At 40.2% G+C, this 10,300-nt stretch overlaps 1 pseudogene; it reads left to right on the top strand.

The window, feature by feature from the left end:
- Positions 1 to 8,306: 8,306 nt before the first annotated feature.
- LOC101658978 lies at positions 8,307 to 8,665 on the top strand (annotated as a pseudogene).
- Positions 8,666 to 10,300: the final 1,635 nt, after the last annotated feature.

The following is a 10,300-nucleotide window of genomic DNA, read 5'->3' as shown; positions in this document are numbered from 1 at the left end:
CAAAAAAAGTGTGACAGTTGGGATATAAGGCAGGGCCTGTGTTAGGCTGGATTCTCCATAGAAGCAGTGAAATTATGTATATATTCATGTAGTTGTAGAAATGGGCAAGTCCATGTAAGGGAAGTTTCCCAGTCTGTGGGTCAGATATTAGGCTGGTAGCTTTTCCTGACTTACACAGCTTTCAGAGCTGTGGAACGCTAAGCTGGCAGGAAAATCACAGGCTGATGGGTACAGATGCAAATGGAGCCCAGGTCAGCAGGCCAGGCTTACGACTAAAGAGCTTAGTGAACTGAAGGTCAGCCGGATAGCTCACAGACCACTGGTGACTCCCAGGATGAGGAGGCCAAATGGCAGGTGGTTGGTTCCAGTCCAAAGAACTGGAGGTGGGTGAACTAGATACAGGAACTAAGCCCAGCACAAACAAGCAATCTTCTTCCGAGCATCCACTTATATTGGAAGTAGGTCACATGCCCGAGGAAACGTCATGTTAATTGATTACATCAGAGCTGTGATCTGAGTAAGGCTGTTCTTCTTCTTCTTTAAAATACTGTAATTGGGGGCTCTATTCTAATCTTCTTATAGCCGATTGGCTGCTTGTAGCATTTTCCATCAAGGAAGTGATTACATTGTGTTAGATCATTTCATGGGGAAATTGTTTTAACGGCGAAACCACTGAGAGTTCTGCTTCAGCCAAGTGGACACATAACTATCACAGCCATGCATTGAATCCCATACAAAGTTTTCCATTTTGAGCATTTTCATGAGAGTGCACAAGTTGGAAGTTGAGAACAAACACAGTAGAGAAGTCCTGCCTTCATGTCTCGACAGACATAGCCTTGACACGGTCTAAATTCTAGTCTCAGTGTAGCAGAGCAGCTAAAGCCGATGACCGTCACAGAGCGTAGGGAATTGATATTCCTCTAAGATTTTCATGGAGGAAAATTGTTACTGAGTGCATAAAAAGATTAGTACTTTTAACATTTGGATTTTTAAATCATAAAATGCGCCGATCATATAAAATTATAACTATTAGCCAATAACTAAAAAATAAAAACAAAAAGTACAAATGAGGGAATGCTGGAGAATGAAAGAAAAAAATAGCACCGAAAAGTTTATAATTGCAGTGAACTGCCTCGCTTTCAAACTACAGTCAAACCTTTTTTTTTTTTCTTTCAATGTGCTATTCACAAACTATGCACAAAAAGATTGGAAGGGGATTCTTAAACCAGTTATAATATATTATGAAAATGAGATTCCATAGAAGAGGGATGTATCTAAAGTTACACAGGCAAGTGACAAACTACTATTAGAACTGAAATCGCCACTGTCCAGTATGGTAGTCATGTAAGGTTGTTGAGCATTTGAAATGAGGCTAATCTTATGAGGAGGCTTTAAAGAATTCATGGAAAAATGACAGTATCTTCTTATTCCATTTTTTCCCAAACTTTTGGAAGACCCCTCACATCTGAGATGTACTATTAATGTAAAATATGCAGCAGGTTTCAGAGACAGTACAAACAAAGGGAATGTAAAATACCTCAATAGTTTCTTACATTGATTTCATGTTGAAATGATAATATTTTCATAGTAGGATTAAGTATATTATTATAATTACTTTGAACTCCCCTATGTACTTTTTAATAGGGCTACTAGGAAATTTACAATTACTTTGTGACTCGCATTTGTGGCTAGCATTGTTTCTCTGTTGCTGCGCCGGGGCCCTCATTCTGTACTCTTCCAGAGGGCTAAAGGAAAGCAAGCAAGGAAGGAAATTATGGTATGGTTAAGCAGAGCATTCACCTTCAAGGATAAGAATGGGTCACGTTTTTCACTATCATTTTTAACTTAATTCAATTAGTAAAACATTAATCAGCTAATATTTACAAGAGTGGTGCTAGGCATGATATTTAGCATGCATTTGAAGAGGGAGAATAAGAAAAGTACATTAAGCCCTGGGGTTACAAACATCTGATTTATGACCAACTCATACTTGCCCTTCGATGCTATGTCAATCTGCCCTTACTTTGAAAAGATCCAACCAATCCCTGTGGTGGTGGCTGTTAGGTGTCATCACATCAGTTCTGACTCCCTGGCACCCTGCGTACAACAAACAAAACCCCATCTGGTTCTGGGCCCTCGTCACAAGTGTTCTGTTTGAGCCCATGGTTGCAGCCACTAGGTCAATCCATCTCTTCCAGGGTCTTCCTCTTTTCCACTGCCCGTCTCTTTCGCCACGCTCTGTTCCAGAGCTCCAGCGTCCCAGCAACGCCCCGTGCAGTGGCCAGGCAAGTGGTGGAAACCAGTTGTTACTCATAGCAAGTTCCGTATCACTTCACTTGCTGCCTTTAAATTACTGGAAAGGACTCAGACCTTTCCTTGCACTACATTAAAGCTCAACATGAACAGTGTGTGCCTGTTCCCGTCACCCATGCATCTGACTTAAAGACATGGGAGTTTCCTCGTCCTTAACCCCAGGACTGTGTGTCCTTAAGCTAGTGACAGAGGGAGAGATTATCTTTACTGTTGTTCTCAAAGTCCACATAGGAAAAGAGCATAAAAAAAGGGAAGTGTAAGGTTCTCCCATGGAACTCATCAAATCTGTTCTAAAGGAACCATAGCTCTGGAGACGCGAAGAACCCGAGATTCTGTGGCTGAGTTGTAGGCTGATTTCACACAGCGAAGGCCACTGTAGCATGTGCACATCGGGGTATATGTGATCTGTTATAAAAGCGAGTCCGCACGGCTCCACCCACATGGAGGACCTTGACCGCAGACATACAAGGGACAAACACTGAGGAGTATTTGCATGCAAAATGCAGGGCAGAGTAGGAATAAAGGAAATGTTGGGGGAAATGGAAATAATGGACCAAAGATTCCTGTCATTGTCTCTTATTAGGTACATCGTTAAATGACAGCGGTTTGTGATAAGTAGTGATAATTTGGTATAACCAATCTCCCGTGCTATGTGGGAACAAACACATTCTTTATTACTATTATTATTGTTATATTCTCAAACAAGTTCTTGAGGAAAGGGCCAAATCTTACTGTTGTCACTTAGGCCAGAACCTACTAATTACCGCTACATATTTGAGTCTCCGAAGGTACTAGTATTTTTACAAGAAAAAATTCAACACTTTGAGTGCAACACGGAAATGCAGTGACTCTTCCTCTTCTTTCAAAGTTAGAGTGGAAGGGAGACAATGCACTTGTGTGATATTTGAAATGCAATTCCACATTTAAAATTCCACATCTATTTGAAATCTCTCATTTAAAAATTAATAAGTGTTTTCCTTTGACACAGCCTGTGTGAAGAAATTCAATCCACTTCTGAACAGTTCTCCTGCCTTCCCAGATACATGGAAATGCACTACTGTTGCTGACAAACAAAATGCCACAAGATTTGTCATACAAATCACATTATAAGAGGTTCCAAAAACTTGACAACGTTGACAGTTGTTTTCAGCAAATGGCTGCTTTACTCTGTACTGTCAATGTTGATGTCCTTGTACACATGTAAAAGAGCAATGTGATTAAGGCAAGCTTGTCCACGCTATATCTGAGCCAAGTTTTCCGTCTCCTCGTGGCACTGAAAGATTGCTCAGCTGTTGCAGATAAGGCAGGAATAGCTAGCAGATTTCTGCCATTTAAAAAAAAAAAACCAAAAAAAACCCCAACCCCCGACATTCTCTGCGCATGCTTTTCTGTAGGAATTTACCAACATCTGCTGCTGACCTAAAGTTTTCTATAGAAGTGGCATATTTAATTTATATAAGTAATTCACAATGGTATTGGTCAAGACAGATTTCCGCAGGAAATAATGAGTTGTGTGCCCCAAGAAGAGATTGGCTGAAGTGTAATAACATTTATGTTTTCTAAGTTTTCATTGGTGCGCCAGGTCTTGTACTTTTTTGGCTCATCTTAAATTTATTTTTTGGATGGTCTCTAAATTATATTTCGGCAAGAAACTTTTTAGAAAGAAGAATAAAGAGCTGAGAGATTTTGGTGATTCCACAGAAGGCTGACACTTCACACTTATCTTTTTTTTTATATAGGCTCTTTGGAAATGCTAGATTTTGAGAGCTAATTTATTCTGGACAAATCTTGTAGTTGAATGTGAATGTGATTTAACATTTTGTCATATGTGTTATTCTTTTTAAAAAATACAGGATTTAGGTATTTCCCATTGTGAAGGGAACTTTTGATGACTTTTTAAAAAGTTGTTGACATCGATTTATTTTCTGTTTTATTTACCAGGGCTCAGTTTTTAAACTTGTTTTTTATGTGTCCACCTTAGTTTTGAAACACAGTGGCTTTTGAAATAGGTAGAGACACAAAACGTGTGAGACCTGGCAACTCAAACCCGTCTTCTTGGGGTCATGCATTTGTTATTTGATTCATCTATTCTTATTCTTGGTCACCTTCTAGTACAGCTGCACGCCTTAACTGTCTGACTTGTCTTTGAAAATCTTAAGCCACATTCTCTGGAACAGTTGCTTCACGTTGGGTGAAATTCTCTGTGGCACTTTTTTCCATTCACAGGAGCCAGCAGCCCCCATAGCAGACACATAGTTTCCAAGAACTTGGGCATGGTTCAGGGTTTCTGAATTTCAACAATTTCCTATGGGAATTGGAATCCCATATACAGTGCCTGAAACCTTTGCATGGTGAAGTATCATCGAACAAGCATATATTTAGTTTACTGCTTTACGTTAGTACACATGATTTTATAGTATGTCTCATGATTGTAGCGAGCAGGACACAATTTGAAATCACACTTTCAAAAAACGACATAATTCAATTTCCACGAGCAAATTAGCCAAAAACATTAGCTGAAAAATTCTTTCAGGAATAATTAAGGATGAAAATTGACTTGAATTAGAAAGATTGGTTGCTTTCATAAAACAACTCTTTATTTTCTACTCTAGATCCATTTTTCCCTCCCTGGGAAAACCTTTAGATTGTACTAAAAATATAGTGATTGAAAGTTCAAACTTTAAGTCCCAAATTACTGCCTTTCAGATCCATTGAGGTATGTGAAAAATGGGTCAAGGTAACAATGCATAATTTGAAAAGTTAACAAAAAGTTGCTAATGGAAATAAGATGAAAATCAATGTAATTGTGATAACCTTTAACGCCTGTCTTATTTCCATTGTCGATTAAACATTTTTGGAAGCCAAAGTCTTTGTGAAATATTTGCAACAGTTAGCATCTCTATTTTCATGTGGCACAGGGGAAAGAAAGGAGAAATTTCCCATAGAACACACAGATTCTCTGATTAAGCAACTGATTAAAAACAATAATAAAAATAGAACTCGGCTTAGAAAAATGAACCAGAATAAATTATAAAAATGCAAAAATTATGTAGGCAGGGAAACCCCATAGGCTGGCTCCTTTTTTGGCCACCAGTTTAATTCCCACAATTTTTCCTTTGTAATATTTTGTTAGCATCAAACTGATAAAAACTCTGCACATGAGTCATGGTTCATAAAGTAGAAGGAAGGTGACTATCATTTATGAGATGTAATTCAAGTCTTAGCCTCTTCCTTAATTTTGATTTTTTAAAAAATTCCAGCAGTGGATAACCAATCCCCAATTCAGATCTTCACATTGCCAATATCTTCCCCAAGTTTAGGTTCGATTTACTTATGACTTATGCCATCCATAGGCAAAATTAAAAGAAGTGAGAAAAACAAAATCATTATGTGCATCGTTTATAGAGAAATTTCTCTCTTACAGCATGCAACCATAAGCGTGCTGACTAGTGTACAGTTTAAGTTGCCTTCTGACAGAAGAGCTATGCAGAGAGTACTGGGGGAAAGCCGTTCCTCACCGGCCGGTGACTGGCTAAGACAATTGCACTTCCTGTTTGCCTGTCCCAGCTCAAGACCATATGATACCCCTTTTCAAGGTGACTGTATTTTACTGGTGAACAACGGAGAGCAGGAGGCTTTTCATTTGCTTTTGAACTTTCTCATGATATTGAGGATTTCATGAGACAAAAGGGATGTTATCCATCATGCTGTACCTACTTCTGTGAATGTATTATGGTGCTTTTCTCAGGTGTGCAAGATGAACTCCCTTTCACGGACAACTTCTAGGATCTGGAAATACTTTACTTGTTGGTGGGATCATATAGTGTATCTATTTTATTGCTCGAATATGTAGGAGAATTTCAAGCAGTTGACAATACTATTCATAGTGTGGGAATTACATTAGGCTTAAAATGACTGCCTAAGAACCGAAGATTCTTTCTCTTCTGTACCCAATCCCTCTAGAAGTGCAAGGACACTGCTCTGTTTATTTTTTATTTTGAGGGAGTGGCACTATGAAAGAGGGTGAAGGCAAGGTAATTCTAAGCCTATCCAAACATTTTAAAATTACACTTGATTTCTTTTGGCAAGATTTTCAAATACAGCTTAAAAGTTACCATGGCCTCCTGTAAGGATAAAGTCCAATTCCTCAGTGTGGTGCTTGAGGACTTCACATGCCGTACGTGGGCTTTCTGGAAGATTTCAACGTGCTTCCCCTCTGCACGATTTCCTTACAGTTACATCGACCTTACTCTTAGTTGCCCTCATTTTCTCTGACTATTGGAGACCTTATGTATAAAAGGACTCACCTTGCCCAGTCTCCCTCCATCACCATGATTATTGATAGGTTTGTGGCTGTTATGGTAATCCATTTCATCAGGTGCTTCACTAGTTTGTGCGGGCTCTCTACCCAACTTGTTCTCACTTTAATTCTCATTGTGACACTTATGAGTAGAGGAATTTCCGACAGTTGACCAGCAGTAAAAATAATGTTCAGCTCTCAAAGATCTGGAAATGCGTCCTCAAGTCTGTCTAGGCAGCATACCTGGAACTGTCCTGATGGTAGAAGCTATTGGATTGCTGAGCTAGGCTCTCTAACGAAGCTTGATTAGAGTTAATAGAGGATCAATTGTCCATTTTATAGTCTGCTGTATAATAATAAAGATCACACACGGAGTGGCACCAATGCTTCTTTAAAGCAACATTTGTATTATGATGCAGTTTCAGGGAATGGGGGAGATTTGGGGGAAAGTGTGGCTTCCCTCATGAACATACACATCTTACTCATTATGCATGTGTTGTAACTTTATCTAAGCAAGTAGGAATGCACATAAAAGTGCTTAAATGGTACCATAAGAGCTTGATCTAAAACACAAGCATGGAATAGAATAGTAAATTATCACTAAGTGGAAGGCGGTAACACTAGTAGTTCAAAATTCACAGTCAGCAAAGCATTCTAAACACAAACGAAAGCCCCAGGCAAATGCTTCACTTGGGTGGCATAAGAGTACAGGCACACACACTCTGTGCTGGAGAATTTGGTCTGCAGAGCTTTAGGACAGCGAGCAAAGAACGCACAGGAACTCATAGAAGTATTGGTTAGGGGAAGATCATTCTTTAGAGAGAGGACTTTGGGGACAAGACTGCTATGGACATTCCCCAGTTGCTGTGACAATCTTGGCCATTCACCTGTTTTTAAAGACATTGCCACTCTGAGACTTTCTCTAGAAACTTCTAGTGACTTCAGCGGTCCAGCTAGAATGTCCGGATTTGCCTCAAAAGTTGTAACCTCATACCTAATCTTTTGAGAGACCGCTCTTCTTTTGTCTCATGTAGGTGGTTCTTAAAAGAGCAAATGCTCATGAAGGAGCATTTCTGAGTCAAGTGAAGGTAAACTATTTGTAGACAAACTATTTTACTAGTGAAGATGGACTATTGTTTGGTTGTCAGATGATTTCAGTGGATGTTTTGGGCTTAAGGTTTAAAGATGATCTCAGGGCAATCTTTTCCGGGGCTTAAACAGCCTCTATGGCTCTAGAAAATCTGGAGTCCATGAGTGTTTGCAATTCTGTTCTGCAATTTTCTACCTTTTGACCTGGATTCTTCTGTAATAGCCTTTCAGACAGAACAAGGGCACGCTGTGTGGTTTAAAATCAGGAAAGGTATGCCTAGGGGCTGTATCCTTTCACCATACTTATTCAATCTGTGTGCTGAGTCAACAATCCAGGAAACTGGGCTATATAAATAAGAGTGTGGCATTAATGATTGGAGAAATGCTTATTAGCAACCTTTGAAATGCAGATAATACCAAAGCAAATCTTGTGTGCTGAAAGAGTGGACGACTGAAGCACTTGATGAGGATGAGCAAGGCATGCTTTTAAAATTGTTTTAGATCAGTGAATTGAATTTATAAGAGTTATTCATTTCTTTGAAATGCAATAGGTTTCTTTGGTGGTCAGGGCCCCCATTCTCCTGGTGCGTGATCATCTACAGCCATGGCTGGACTGGGGGCTGCTTTTATGTGTCTGGGCACTGTGTCCAGAGCCCGGGCCTTAGGCATGGCCTCCTACAGGGCACATGGTAAGGGGGCAAGAACTGGGCCCAGTGCCCGGATGCCTATGGAAAGGAGCTCTTTGAAAAGACCAACAAACACCACTTCTTACACAGCCTGGCCCTATTAGCTGTGCCCCATTGCAGAAAACCCCTCTGGGCCGGATTCCTACTCACGGCTGGAACCACCTGCTTCGGCACCAGCTTTTACTACCAGGCTCTGAGTGGTGATCCCAGCACCCAGCTATTGACCCCAGTGGGAGGAAGCCTGCTTATTTTGGGCTGGCTTGCCTTAGCCCTTTGAACTCTTTTGGACTTAATATCTGAGTAAACATTTTTTTAGAGTTGGGACAAGGAGAGGATTAAAAGAGACAAACCAACAAACCAACCATAAAAGAAATACAATAGGTTTGAGAGAGTAACTAGTTTGTTATGCTTTCTATTGACTTCAATAACAAGAAAGCTGAAGAAACGTGCCCATCAGCTTTGAGGTTTCTCACAAATGTCAGGTGTCTTGAAATAGTTGGTGAAAAGACAACAGAATTCTTACCCAAACCTTTTGAAGCCCCCTCAGAGAAATCATGGAACCTGTGTCTCTTCAATATTTAATATGAGAGCAGAATGGAAAAGGAAAGATGCTTCCTCAAAGAGTGGGGCCAGAAATCCCATAGGACCCACCTGTCCCTCCCCTTGTTGTATATTCCAGAGAAATAAGAGCTCTGAGAAGAATAAACGTATGCGCACTGCACTGTTCACAAAAGTAAAACGAGAGAAACAACCTAAATGCCCCTAAGTAGAATGGATAAAAAATGTTGTTATGTACACACAATGGAACACTGGAATATGTGAAAGAATAATGATGATGAATCTGCAAAGCAAACACCTCACAACGCGGATGAGGCTGGAGGACAGTATGCTGAATGAAATTAGTCACAAAAGAACAAATGTTTTATGAGAAAACAATCGCAAAATATCAAGAACATATTTTCACACTGAAAGAAATGCTCTTGGACGGTTACCGAGGGAAAGAGAGTTAGGGAAGGAGGAGAATTCACTTGCTGGAAGGTAGACAAGTATTGAGCGAAGGGGAAGGCAATCTGCAATAGAAGAGATGTTGGCAATAAATGATGGGGACAGTGGACGCCACGGGCAGATTTGCAGGACTTAAAGGCAACCAAGGCAAAGGTTGTCATAAATACACAGAGTCCTGCAATGGTGGGGATCTATAACTATTTGTTCGGATAGACCCACAGGCTGAATGAGTATGGGAGAGTTTGACAGAGGATCTTTTTATTAACATTTGTGCAACTGTATCCATGTATGTGGTGTAACACACAGGAGTCAAGTTATGAAAACGTCTTAGCCATAATCAAACACCTTGAGGGACTGGATCACTGTGCCTGGGGGCTCAGGCCCTTAGTCTTGGGGGATGTCAAAGTTAATTGGCATGGGATAGACAGTATTCTAGATCCTATTTTGTTGAATAACTACTGGGGTCTTAAAAGTTTGTGAGACATCCTCTAAGATGCAACTATTGGTCTCTCCCCATACAGAAGAAAGAAGACTGATGAAAGTCAAAAGATATATGAAAGGAATCAGTCCATTGAACGAATGGACTGTGCAACCATCAGTCTCCACAACCCGGAGACCAGAAGAACTAGATGGTGCCCCACTACCACTACCAACTGCTTTGGAAAGGATTCCCTTAAAAGGTTTTTTACAGAGTGAGAGAAAAATGTGGAACAAAACTAAAAATCATAGAAAAGCCCAGGGGTTCTAGTTGAATACAGACTGATGAGACATGTCTGTGCACCCCCTGCCCCTGAACTATGACCTTTGATTAGCCTTCAGGCATGGAAATGAACTCATTCCCTGTCAGAATGATCAATATTTAATAACAAAAGGACAGCATTTACCAAGTGACAAAGTGCAGAGGGTT

Source organism: Echinops telfairi, unplaced genomic scaffold (genome assembly GCF_000313985.2).
Source record: "Echinops telfairi isolate 266 unplaced genomic scaffold, ASM31398v2 ScPeMD7_7469;HRSCAF=8507_1, whole genome shotgun sequence".
In the NCBI taxonomy this organism is placed as follows: Eukaryota; Metazoa; Chordata; class Mammalia; order Afrosoricida; family Tenrecidae; genus Echinops; species Echinops telfairi.
Note: the sequence above shows the minus strand (reverse complement) of the source record. Positions and strands in the feature narration are given on the sequence as shown.